This window comes from Pan paniscus, chromosome 4, assembly GCF_029289425.2.
Source record: "Pan paniscus chromosome 4, NHGRI_mPanPan1-v2.0_pri, whole genome shotgun sequence".
NCBI classification, from domain to species: domain Eukaryota; kingdom Metazoa; phylum Chordata; class Mammalia; order Primates; family Hominidae; genus Pan; species Pan paniscus.
This window is the reverse complement of record NC_073253.2, coordinates 22,879,710-22,894,306: the sequence shown is the minus strand read 5'-3', so window position 1 is coordinate 22,894,306 and position 14,597 is coordinate 22,879,710. Positions and strand designations below refer to the sequence as shown.

General features: G+C 33.8%; 1 long non-coding RNA gene across 1 annotated transcript in view; it reads right to left on the bottom strand.

The window, feature by feature from the left end:
• Nucleotides 1-14,597, bottom strand: part of LOC134730424 (uncharacterized) — a 365,450-nt gene that overhangs the window by 169,700 nt on the left and 181,153 nt on the right. Inside the window, exon 4 of the long non-coding RNA XR_010112184.1 lies at nucleotides 13,591-13,708. This is a non-coding gene — a long non-coding RNA (uncharacterized LOC134730424). The remainder of the gene's footprint in view (nucleotides 1-13,590; nucleotides 13,709-14,597) is intronic.

The following is a 14,597-nucleotide window of genomic DNA, read 5'->3' as shown; positions in this document are numbered from 1 at the left end:
AATGATTCTGTTTACATAAAATTCAGACCCATATCTACCTAATCAGAACAGAGGTGATTCTTGGGGTGATTTGGGCATGAAGAGAGCCCTGGGATTCTGGCACTGCTTTATGTCTTCATATGGGTGCCAGTCACATGTTGGGTTTGTTTATTTGCTGGGTTAATCAATATTTGCACTTATTATTTGTGAACTTTTCTGCATCTATGTTAGCACTTCAAAAAAAAAAACCTTTAACATTAGAAAAGCATCCAAGTTTTCAGGCAGTGCTTGCAACTACACACTAAATTATAATTCTTTCTAGATGATATTTATTGGTTATTTGCAGAGGGAGATGAAAGTAAGAAAAAAGAGAGCAACAGATAATCTGGGAAAGGTGTACATATGCCAGATTGATCTGAGTAACAAAGAGTTCTCTGAAGATTAATCCATGCATTTTTAACACGGACACACGCATATACTTGTGTATATATATTTAAATGAGCATTGTGGCTTCCTATATTGGTGAGTAATGAAGGCAAATATTTGTCAATCATTTTGTAGCATAAAAAGTTCCTGAATTATGCTAAGTATTTGAACAGAAATATTCATTTTTGTTTGGACTGGATGTGAATGCAATATCAGAAATACCATTTATTCATTCACAAAATATGTGGAGCACATACACATCTGAGTTGAGCATTGTGCTTGGGCCAAGGATGTGGAAGTAAGAGGCAGAGTCCTTGCCTTTATGTGGAACACAATGACCGCGTTTTCTCCAAAAGACCTATGAACTGCTTAACACCGATCAATATTTTAAATGTCATCTCGGTAGGTTCTATTGCTTACAGCACCTGACTCAAAAAGTTGGCCAATGGTTTATTTCCATTTCTAAAACATAACCCTCAGGAGGCAATATTTGGCTATGATATATTTTAAATTGACTTTCTTCCTCTCTCTTGAGCTCCCTCCTCTCCCATAACTTTCCCCCTTTCTTGCCTTTTTCTCTTCAACCATTAAAAAATATCAAAGAATATATTTGCTAATTTTAATTCATTTTATACCTGTGACAGTAATTAAACAAGGAAATTCATTACTATCATTACCATTACACTTTTATCATTACCGTTGCTTTGATATAAAATAAATGAATAGTTAGAATAGAAATCTATTATGAAAATTATCTTTTATGTGAAAAAAAGATTTTATTCCTCAGAATTATGTTATCTTAAATTGTCAGGGTAACTGAAAGGTGAAGCTTCTAGAGTCTAAAATTTGATTTAATTTCAATTTAATATTTTGTTATAAAAACAAACTGGTACCATTTTAAATCTCTGTTGTTTTGAATATTTCAGTAACTATTTTTTAATGTGGAAATGTTTTAAGAGTATTAACTTTTTATATTTTCTCTTGAGCAAACTTCCTTTTTGGTTGAGCTATATTTATAACAATGTAAAGTTAAATTTCCCTATAGCTCTTTCTAGTATTGTCAACTAATTCTACCTAACCATTGAACAAGCAATAATTATTTAATATATACTAATGTTTTAAATAATGTCTGACTGCATCTCATCAATGTCAATCTTTTTAAAATCTTGAATGTTTGGTCTTTGTAACTTTAAACATCCAAATGCTAAGAAGGTAAAAATTTTAATTTGCATCCATATATCTGTAGTAATATAATCAGAGAAGGTTTGAAGCAAGCCTTTTACTCATAAAAATTTACTCTCTTTTCTCTGAATTACTTCACAAATCATATTGTAGCAGAACTGGTCAATAGACTAACCACTATGAAGACAATTGTTTTTATTCTCCCCAGGGCTTTTAGCAAATTTCAGAGTCTCTTGAAAATCTGTCTTCACCATGGGTATGATAATAGCAAATAATTTCAAAGCATTAGTCCAAGAAGAGACACCAGTTGATCGTAGGAAGTGTTCTAATTAAAACCAGTTTGGTAGCTCTTATGTTCTTACGAATACTAGCAGGTAATAGTGACTAGTAAGGATTAACAAAGGATGTGGAGGGGCATTCTAGATAAGAGAACACAATATACAAATGCATGGAAATGAGAAATGGGTCCAAGGAACTATGATTAGGCCAATTTGGCAAACAAGCAGAGCTTACTTAAAGGACAGTGAGAGACAAGGACAGGTTAAGGAGCTACATAATGCTAGAATAAATAAATTTGGTCCATGCTGAAAATATTTCAGCATAAATATGACTTTTAAGAAATGGTATTTTCAGATGTTCTTCTAAAGACATTCAACAAGAACTAGCATGGGAAGACTTGAGTAGAAGGAAGATTCTTAAGTAGTTATTGCTATAGATAAGACTATAGGTGGCTGAGTGGCTCTGTATTAATTTAATGAAAGAATAGAGACAATATAAGACAGTATGAGTAAATGTAAGACTAAATCTTATTGACTTGTACATGCCAGGAATGTATTTTTTAATATTTCTTATAAGAACTTGACAAAGCAACATACGCCATTGGATATAACACATAAAATATTTCACAATACCTAAGAAATATTCAACCTTTTTATTTATATTCAAATTTTGCTACTATGCCATCCTTTTGGCTTATGACTCACAACATTTTAACCATATATAACTACTTCATATAATTTTATAAATAAATCCTCACTATAATAGACACTATAACAGTAATCCACAAACAAAAAGAGCTGAATCTGCAATATAAGAGAGAACATTGCAGTGCCCTTGAGTAAGTTTACCTCTTTAAGCCTAATTTCTTCAACTGTAAATTGGAGACAATAGTGGTATTTATCTATAGGATTGTATCAAATATTTATAACTATGCAGCTATGAAAGTCAATTGCATTTTCAACACAGTGCTTGGCAATCTCCTTTGTCAGATCACTATCTTCCACTTAATAGGAGCTGATAATTTTGCCAATTGTTTCACTACTACAAAACATGGGCCATCATCTTTCTACCCTCCAACAGTAGTTTACTCCACTGATTTTACCACCTCCAATAACAATCTCCTTTTTCCTTTCCAGCCTTTATTCCCACCTCATTCCAAGGCCGATACTACACGATTTAGATTTTTTAAGAGGGCACTCATTTATGGTACACATTTCTGTATCAGTTTTTTATTGCCAAGTAACAAATCATTTCAAAACTTAATGACTTAATGCACCATGAATTTATTATTTCTCACAGTTCTGTAGATTAAATTCTGCTAATCTTGTCTGGGCTCATTCATGTAGCTACTTTCAAATGATGGATTGGATGAGGACTCAGCTAGGGTGGCTGGGCCTCAATCTCTCTGGGGTCTTTCATACTTAGGGAGGCTAGGCAAGACTTCTTCACCTTGTGATAACAGCGGCATTTCAAGCTGGCAAGGTCCAATGTCCCAGTGCTTATGAAGTCTCTGTTTTCATCCTGTATGCTGATGTCATATTGTTCAAATAAGTTACACTATCAAAGCTAGAGTCACTGTTAGAAGGGACTAGAAAAGACAGTGATATAATTCACTAGAGGACATTACTGTAGCAAAATACTATGATGACCTTTTGTGTGGATTAAATCAACGCACAGAAAGTTATTTTTTTATTATTATTATACTTTAAGTTTTAGGGTACATGTGCACAATGTGCAGGTTAGTTACATATGTATACATGTGCCATGCTGGTGTGCTGCACCCATTAACTCGTCATTTAGCATTAGGTATATCTCCTAATGCTATCCCTCCCCCCACCCCACAACAGTCCCCAGAGTGTGATGTTCCCCTTCCTGTGTCCATGTGTTCTCATTGTTCAATTCCCATCTATGGGTGAGAACATGCAGTGTTTGGTTTTTTGTCCTTGTGATAGTTTACTGAGAATGATGATTTCCAATTTCATCCATCTCCCTACAAAGGACATGAACTCATCATTTTTATGGCTGCATAGTATTCCATGGTGTATATGTGCCACATTTTCTTAATCCAGTCTATCATTGTTGGACATTTGGGTTGGTTCCAAGTCTTTGCTTTTGTGAATAGTGCCGCAATAAACATACGTGTGCATGTGTCTTTATAGCAGCATGATTTATAGTCCTTTGGGTATATACCCAGTAATGGGATGGCTGGGTCAAATGGTATTTCTAGTTCTAGATCCCTGAAGAATCGCAATGCACAGAAAGTTCTTAGCATATGCCTAGTACATAATATGCACTCAGTAAATGTTAGCTACTATTTAAAAATTAGTAATGGCATTCATGATTATATATTTATATAACTGTCAGTCTTACTGAGAAACTATTTTGCTTACTATAAACTGGTTTTTACCAATGTTCCTGTGAACTGCTTCTGTTCTTACCCAACACCTATCTTGACTCAAGATTTGCACTTGGATACAGCTCCTAAAGCAATTCTAGTTTCAAAATATCTCAATAAAAATAATATCTTACTGCATGTTCCCTAATGCAATGGACAAGAGAATTTATATTATACACCACACAACAGAAACTTAATTAAATTCCATGTTATAATATCTGATTTTCCCCCAATCAGCCTCCAAAATCCCTTCTCTTGCCTAAACAATTAACATCTCATTCTCACCCAGTATCTATTACTTGGGTAATGGAAAGTCTGGTAGCCTTAATTAAAATAATCTTCCTGTCTTCTTAGATATGCCCAACCCCATCCCTCCAACCTAATCTAGAAGAACAGAGAAAATCTCAAGAGTTTCAAGTCACACATATTCTTTAAAATAAAGAAAATCAAATTGAAACAAAGAAATATTAAGGATTAAGCTGTTTAATATACTACTGATTAGGAGTTAAGAATATAGAGAAGGACGAGATAATTTCACTGAAATTATTTTCATGTCTGACTTTTTTAACTGACCATTAACAAAGCACTAAGATCAATGGGGCAACACACGTGTTCAAAGTGCTTCAAGAGCACAAAGTAGGAAGCCCCTGTGAATGTCAGTAACATGGACTCTTACTCCAAAAAGAATAGTCTCGGCAGCATGCATTGGTCATGTCATGCACCATGCTTTTTTGAAACTCTCTACTTATTAGAGTGTTTTCTTTTGTGTTTCTCACTCCCACTCTCTGGAACTTGAACTGATTGCCTCTGCTGTGTACTAACTGTAGACCTTCCCACTGGTCCCCTGACACAGAATCAAGCTCACAGTTTCCACACTCACACCTGCTATTACCCTCTCCTTCAAATACACCATTTATCTTGACAGTAAGTAAACTTATCTCAGGAAGTATTCTTTGTGGAACTGTAGTTTGTCTTTTGGATTATCTGAAAGATCAAATTTTAACTTCTCCTTTGATACCAAACATTGGTCTTTTCCTTCCTTGAGCAAGCCTTAAAATGTACCTTTCCATTTCAGGTAGAAAACACATGAGAGTGATGATAGTAAGTAGCATGTAAGTTTACACATGTAGGAGATGCTTTGAAAATTCTTATTTTTTCATATCAGTCTGATATAAAGAATTACATTGTTCAAAAAATGCTATAAAAATGGTCTCTGTGCTTCTGAGTGAGAAAGACATTGGCTGTTGGAATAAATCCTCTGTCAATCTCCTTTTCAAGGAAAAATAACAACAAAGACTTCAGAAAGCTATACCAGCTGAGCAAGTGTTTTTGTGAAACATTATGACTTCAGACAAAATAGTAATCATCAGCTTGAAGAAGGAAAGTTTATGTATAAGTGCATATATATATAGCTGCTTTCCAGATATAAGATGGTTTGAAGGGATACAAAGAAGCTATTAACAAGATTGTTGTTTGCTGAAGATATTCAATAACTAGATTGTCTGTAGCAAGATTATCTTGTGAAAAAGATAAACCTCACATTTGGACCATGATGGAAAGGCATGGCAGAGTAATAAACTATAGAGGCAAGGGTGTGAACAATTTGGTGTAGGAGGTCAAAATAGTATAGCATATTTATCTGTACTCATAAGTTTGCATTTCTGTGTGCTTTTTGTATTGCTTAAAATCACACAATTTATTTTTGAGTTGTAATTAAGACATTTACTTACAGACTTCAGACTTATTTATGTATTTATTTAGTGAAAATAATTCTTTCCTTCCCTCCCAGTTTCCAGGTAAAAGTTAAATGATATATACTCCTGATCGCATATTGTGAAATATGGAATCTCTATGCAATTTTTACATATATTCCAAAAGGAGTTTTACACATAAGGAAAAAATTAGTACTCATTGAAGTAATGCGGGAGATGGACAAATCATCAGATTTCCATGAAAAGTTTACAATGGAGCTAAAGGATTGGTCCATTACATGTCAGAAGTGGTTATAACAATATATGGTATATACCAAACAGTTTGAGAAAAAAATGCCATTAAATGTAAATTTTTTAATAATGTTGATTAGTTTTTAGAATTCAGTGACTATCACATGTAAATTTTAAAAATGTTAGAAAAGAAAGTATAATTAAATAATTAAAAATCACCTAGCAATATCTGTTAACATTTTAAAATATTTCTTCCAAGAATTTTTTTATGTGGAGGAATATGCCATTATAATGTTTAATTGGGATTATACTGTAACTATGTACCTAATAATGTATCTAGCTTTTATCACTTAACATAATTTTAAATGTATTTTATGAGTATGCTTTCCTTATTTGTTTAATTTACCCCAGTTTTTATGCCACCTAGCAATGTATGATAGTAGGTTCAAGCAACCTCACCATCAAAAAGATAAAGTTGTTAGCTATATATTTTATTTGTAATTTTTACTTGAAATGAGGCCCTGTTCTTGTGACCCTTTATGACTTTCTGTTATCTTTTGAGAATGAGCATTGTTCATTTTACTCATTGGTGGTTAATATTGTTTTCTAAGTGGCTAGTGAGAGTTATTTAAAAATCGTAAATATTAATCTGTCCTGTGATATTTCACACAATTTTTTTTCTCATTTCGTTGTTCTTTTTTAATTTTTTAGGGTAACATATCTGTAGTGGTTTATTACTATGTCACCTTAGCCAGGCTGCAAATATTTTCCAAATTTTCCTTTCCTATAAGGTTCTGGGTTCATACTGGCTACCAAAGACATCTGCATAAATGCGAGAGGCAGAAATGAAGTAGCAGCCATATTTTTATGCTCAGTAGATTAGTATAGAGTGTCAACCATTGCATCATCTCACACTTGTCACTGATCTGTAGTCTCACTTGGTTGACATGGGCCCCATCAGAAAGCCTCCTTAAAGCTTTTTAAAGTCCTGAACCAAGTGAGTGTGCAGGTTTGTGGTAAAGAGCTGCAGGTTCACCGCATATCAACCCTGCAGCAGTTTAAGGCAGAGAGAGAATGATGTGGGTTCCAGTTAAGGCAGTAGGTCCCTTATCATGAGTGTTTCATATCTAGTTTTCCTTTCTGACTGCTAATCTGGCTGATGGTTAATAGCTTCACTCTCAATACCAGACAACTGCATTGCACAGATGCTTATTCCAATTTTCATAATTGTGTGAGGCCTAGTCTACATATAAAATCCCTTATTCTATATCATTAATATTGTTCTGCTTCTCTGATTGAACCTTGACTGAGACAGAAACAGCTAATGGAAGGGGTTCTAGATCAGTAGCCACTAGCCACTGTGGCTACTGAGCATTATTAGTAAGGTTTGAGAATGGCTATATCTATAAAATCCATGCCAGATTTCAAATACAGTAAGAAAAAAATGAAAATATCTCATTAATAGGCCATATATTGACTACATATTAAAATAATATTTTTGATATATTGGTTTAAGTAAATATTAATTTTGCTGATTTTTACATTGTTAATATGGCTACTAAATATTTTAACAATACATCAGTGGCTTGCATTTGTAGCTCACCTTGAATTTTTACTAGACGCTAATATTCAAGAGGAATAGAATCTTAGAAATGAGTTATTAGAATTGGCTCCAACATCTCTGGAATTGGTCTCTGGTCTGACTAGATTAAAGGTGTTAATGATCCTTTTTCCATTTGTGAAGGGAACTCTCATAGTCCGTGGGAAGCACTGGTAAATCAGATACTTAATTACCACCTGTAAATACCTATAATAAAGTACCTGTAGAAGGCAAAGCTTTGGGTGGCCAAAACTTTAGTTACTCATATAAAATATAATACGGAAAGTAAGGCATATGCTGATGGTGGTTGGTTTCTTTTAAGTGCACCAGAGAACTTCAAGAAAGAAAATGTTAGAGAAAGAAAGAACTTAGAGAAAGAAGTTCAGGGCTTACATTCCCAGTTCAACAATACTTTGCAGTATTGTTGGAATATATAATCTCATTTTTGTATAATTCCTTACCTGAGCATGTCACTAAATTTCTTTTACCTGAACCTGAGATATAACCAATATTTTTTAAGATTAGTTTCCTACATGTTCATTAACAGATACAAAACAACCCAGTTGATTTTATTCTATTGATTTTTTTGCCATTTTTATTGAGAGATTTATCATTATGTATCTGCAGTTGAGAAAATAGATATTTAGCTACAAATTAGATAAAGTAGGAAGTCTATACATTTGCTTGTTCAAGTTGTCTCAAAAGCAAAAGATATGCACGTAAATGGTAATTTACGTGCAAATCTTTTAAATTTACTTGTTTTTGAGTAATATGCACATGAAGTTTCTTGCTATTGTGGCATATAATCTTCCTGAAACTACTTTTTCTACTTTCCTTTTTTTTTTTTTTTTTTTTTGAGACGGAGTCTCGCTCTGTTGCCCAGGCTAGAGTACAGTGGCGTGATCTCCACTCACTGCAAGCTCTGCCTCCTGGGTTCACACCATTCTCCTGCCTCAGCCTCCAGAGTAGCTGGGACTACAGGCGCCCGCCTCCACGTCCAGCTAATTTTTTTTTTTTTTTTGTATTTTTAGTAGAGACAGGGGTTTCACCTTGTTAGCCAGGATGGTATTGATCTCCCGACCTAGTGATCCCCGCCTATATTCTAATTTATATACAGCTGTATAGATGACTTCTGATTACAACTTTCATTTCCAATGGAAAAAATAAATAAATAGTTTAATGAAAGATTAGGGTCAATTATATTTTATTTTCCATAATAAAAATAGCTTTATTTCCTTGCTAAACTTTATAATAATGTGTTCATTATAAATATTTTAAACAAGATATTAAAATAGAAGGAGAAAGATCAGCCAAAGTCTTACTACAGAGAGATTATCACTATAAGCATATCTGTCAACATTATTCTGGTTTGATTTATAGTTTTATAAAAAATAAGTCATATTGTGTTTTTCATTCAGATAAGTGGTAATAGGAAATTTTCTGTTAAAAATAAGGGACCTTCTTATCTTAATGTTTGAAAAATCTTAACCTACTAAACCAACTCCACATCACTGAATATTTAGACTTAAAGCTCTTCTTTTGTAGTGTGTGCTACTAGAAATTTACAGTCTATCCCTTGTTGCTGCCATCTGCTGACACCTTGCTCCTTCTCTTTATTCTTTTTTAACATATTGTAACCCAGATCATTGGTCTGTACTCTACCCCAACACCACCCATTATCCAAAATGGTTTCAATGTGACGATACCTATAATAGATTTTTCTCTCATTTCCAATGAGCTTGTTCACTCTCTTATCTACACACTCTTGTGATCAAGCCTTAGTTTGTAACCCAACCAAATAAACAATTATCTAACAACTGCTTATTTCAGATCACTTTTTCACATTCTTCCCCAACAGCTATTCTTTTGACTTCCTTGGAACCCTGAGTGCAACAATCCTCAACTTTCTTCTTGTTTGTAAATACACATTTTTATTTTAAAATCGTATCCCAAACTTCATGATTTAAGTTTTTTTTAAATTAATATCCTAAATTCTCTTGCTCATATGTTTGCACCATAACTACTTGGAGAAATCCCATTCCAGGAATAACCCAAAATATTTCCCATAATTCTGCTTTGAAGAAAATAACATCACTTGGAATACTGTTACTACACCCATAAATTCAGTTACCAAATTTTATAGGCCCTTCAACTCTGTTTCCCTAGTCAAAGAAAATACTTCAGATACTTACTTTATCCACTGTTCTTCTCAGTGGACCTATTTCATAATAAAAAAAATTAAAATATGCCTATTCTTAAAGCCTATGTCACAAATTTTTCCAATATTTGTTCCTGGAAAAAATAGTTATTCATCCACATATTATAACCCAATCTGTCAACTATGTTTTGGATCTCAAAACCTGCCCACTCTCTGTAATCTCACTTTCCCCCACTGTTCATATAACACCAAGTTATTCCTCCAATTGTGTTATTTCCCATGGTAAATATCTACAGTGTCTCTGTAAACTATCCCAAACTGAATAGTTTAAAACAACAACGGACTGACTTCTGGTTTAACAACATGAGAGTTCTCCTGACCCACTTCTCAATAAAACTGATGGAAATTATGCAGACAATGCAATTGTATGAAGCTTCTGGAAATAGTCCTAAAGGCAACAGCAAATAAATATCTAGTGAAAAAAAATCTACAAATATTCAGTGAGAGAGATAACAGTCCACAGTATTTGAATGAAGATTGTTGGAGATTAGAACACAGGACTTACTCTAACATCAGCTCCCAGTATAGGGCTCTCTTCCTAGGAGGATAAAGGATTCTCAGTTTCATTCTGTCCTCAGCTGCCTATTGTTGAGGCTGAGTGTGGTCACAGGTGGGGACTTCCTCCTAGTGCCCACCCACCATTTATGAAAGGTAGGTTCTAAGCAGGTGCAGTATGCTAAGAATAATGGGGTTCTGACAGCTCTTCTTCCTGTTCATAAGCATGTGTTTCCAAGTTAGGAAATGCAAGCAAAGAGGACATCATTACTATTTCCTACCCTTCCACCAGGTGCTCAGCTCCCAGAGTTGATGTGTCACTCAGAAAAAAGCTTGCCTTTGTCTCCACCCCTAGCTTCAGAGCTTGGGCTCAGAGATTTTGCCTGGGGGAGAAGCATAACAAAAAAACAATAGCTCCTAATCTGTCCCCAAATTAACTGACTTTATTTGCAACAAAGTATGGAGAAGTTTTAACCTAAAGCTACTCTAAAAAATATTGGACATTGTGGTGAAAGGCAATTTGAAGATTCATGGATCTAATAAAGATATAGCCTGGAATGTAAGGTGGTAATTTGCAGAAAATAACCCAAGGATAAGACAGCTGGGAGGAGCACTCCTGGGGCCAGAACAAATATGAAACACTAACCTCAGAAAGTATTCACTCAAAGGGACCACAATTTGATTGGATTGGTTTGATTGAATTAATGGAGGCATTTAAGCCTCGGGATATTGATGAAAACAATAGAGCAATCAGTAGGTGCTACTAGTGGAGTTTAATAGCTGGATGTGGTCAGAAAAGAGTGGAAGAGCACCCTACCAATACAACTGACTTCCCAAGATAACTGTGGGCATGCCCAAAACTATACTTCCCTGAGTCACAGCATCAAAGGTTTACCACAGTTAAGGAGACGGGGTAGACTTCAGTAAAACAATTCAGCCAGTCATTAAACATACAAGCAAAGAAACACTGGAACAGGAGGACCAGTACTCAGAGTTGCTATAATATAGTGTCTAAAAGGACCAATTTCAATAAAAAATTATGAAACCTTCAAAGAAATGGAGAAACATGACTCATACGCTGGGAGAAACAGCGGGAAACAGAAACTGCCTGGAATAATACACAGATGTCATATTTAACAGTAAAAAACAAAAACTAGTGGAAATAATTAAAGAAGTAAAGGAAGGTATGTTGGAATGTTATACCAAATAAAAAAACAACAAAAAAGTAGAAATTAATAAAAAGAACTAAATGAAAATACCAAAGTTAAAAAGTGTAATAATCGAAATACAAAATTTACTTGGGGGGCTCCTCAGAGAATTGAACAGGCAAAATAAAAACTAGCAAACAAAGATAAATGGATATAGATTATGGAACTTGAAAAAGAAAAAGAAAAAAAGCATGGAGAAAAATGAACACAGCCTCAGAGAAATGTGAGGCATTATTAATCACACAAACATACAAGTATGAAGCGTACATGGAGAGGAGACAGAAGAAAAAGAATATTCAAAAAAATTACTGAAACTACTTGAAGTTATTGAAAAACAATAACCTAGGCATCCAGGAAGCTCAGTGAACTCCAGGTAGTATAAACACAAAGTAACCCATGAACAAATCATATTAAAAAGAATGAAACTCTCTGACAAGGACTACATTTGAAAGCAACAAGGGAAATATGTCCCTTCACTTACAAGAAAACTCCAAAAAGATTAACACACCTGACTTATTGGCAGAAATAACAGAAACCAGAGACATTGGGATGATATATTTAAAATGCTCAAAGAAAGTTTCAACCTGGACTCCTCTATTCAGGAAAGCTTTTGTTCAAAAAGTGAAAGTGAAAGAAAGACCTTTACAGATAAACAAAATCTTAGAGAATGTGTTGCTAGCAGACCAGCCATATATGAAATACTTAAGGAAGTTCTTCAGTATGAAAGCAAGTTACACCAGATGGAATTTTCAGTCCAACTTGAAAAAATAAAGAATATTGTAGAAAAATCATGTAATTATTTAAAAAGTGGCATATTTTCCTCCTTTCTTCTCATACCTGATTTTAAAAGCAGTGGTATAAAATGATATGTATATAATGCAACATAACATTGAGCCTATTGCATATGGAAATATAACATGTGTGCTACATTTGTCAATAACAGCACAAATAAGGTGGAAGGGAGTAAAGTTTTAATGGCCTAAAATTACAAAAGAGGTAAAATAATACTTAAAATTATGTATTGTTAAGTTTGTAACATTAACAGATGCAATATGTGTAAAAAGGATACTACAAAAAGTGAGGCAGGGAATAGAGCTGTATAGGAGTAACAATTCTATATCTCACTAGAATCAAACTGAGATAAATCTAAAGCTAATTTGGATAAATTTCAATGTATATGGCAAACCCTAGAGCAAGTGCTAAAAGCATAAAAACCATTAAAAAATTTTTAAAAATTAAATGCTACTTAAAGAATGTTTACTTAATGCAAAAGAAAGCTATAAAAGAGAAATAAAAGAACAAAAAGGACCCTGGAGCATATAGAAAACAAAGAGTAATTTGCATAAGTCCAGTTATATCTATAACATTAAATGTGAAAATATTAAACAATGTAATGAAAAGGCAGAGCTTTTCAAGTTGGATAAAAAAAATTCAATTATATACTATCTAAAGGCGACACACTTTTGATTGAGAATAGACCTAAAATAAAAATATGGAAAATATATATTATGCAAAGAGCAAACACTTACAAAAGGTAAAAATGTAAATATTTATGTTATATATATTTTACCACAATTAAAAATACTAGAAAACTGACTTCAACAACATATTTTAAAAATTACACAACAGGATCAAGTGGGATTTAGGCCAGGATAAAGCAAGGTTGGTTCAAAATCTGAAACTATATTAATGGGATGCATTGTATCACTTGAATAAAATAAAAAATCAGTCAGGTACAGTGGCTTGTGCCTGCAATCCTAGCACTTCTGGAAGCCAAAGCACACAGATTGCTTGAAACAAGAAGTTTGAGACCAGCCTGTGCAACATGATGAAACCCCATATCTACAAAAAATACAAAAACTTACCTGGGTGTAGTGACACGTGCCTGTAGTCCCAACTGCTTGGGAGGCTGAGGTGGGAGGATTGTTTGAGCTGGAGAAGTCGAGATTGCAGTGAGCCATGATGATATTACTGCACTATAGCCTGGGTGAAAAAGTGAGATACTGTCTCACAAACAAGCAAACAAACAAAGTCACATAATCATCTCAATAAATGAGCAAACTCCATTTGACACAATCCAGCATGTGTTCATGATTAAAACCCTCAAGAAACTTGAAATAAAAGAAAAATTTATAGAACTAATGAAGAGTATCTGTGTTATGCCATTTTTTCATTGCTATAAGGAAATATCTGAGGCCAGATAATTTAAAAGGAAAAGAGTTTTAAAACCAACCTGAAAGCTAGATGAAGAAATAATTAAAATTAGATAACTGAATAAAATTGAGATGCAAAAATCCATCCCAAAAAAATCAATGAAATAGTTTGTTCTTCAGAAATATAAACAACATTGATAGACTGCTAGCTATCTTTAAAAAGAAGATCTAAATGAGTACAATCAGAAATGACAAAGATGACATTACAACTAGTCACACAGACATACAAACTCCTCAGAGAATACTATGAACAACTCTATGCACACAAATTAGCAAATCTAAAGGAAATGGATACATTCTGGGAAATACATAATCCCCCAAAATTGAATAAGGAAGAAATTGAACCCGAATAGACCAATATCAAGCTCTGAAATTGAATCAGTAATGAAAAACCTACCAACCACAAAAAGCCCTGGACCAGATGAATTTTACCAGATGTGCAAAGAAGAACTTATATCAATCATACTGAAAATGATTTGGGTAGAGGCTGCTCTCTAACTCATTCTATGAAGCCATCATCAGCCTAATAACAGAATCTAGCAGAGACACAATGAATAATGAAAACTTTATGCCAATATCTCCTATGAACATAGTCACAAAAAATCCTCAACAAAATACTAGCAAACCAAATCCAGGAACAAATCAAAAAGCTGATAACA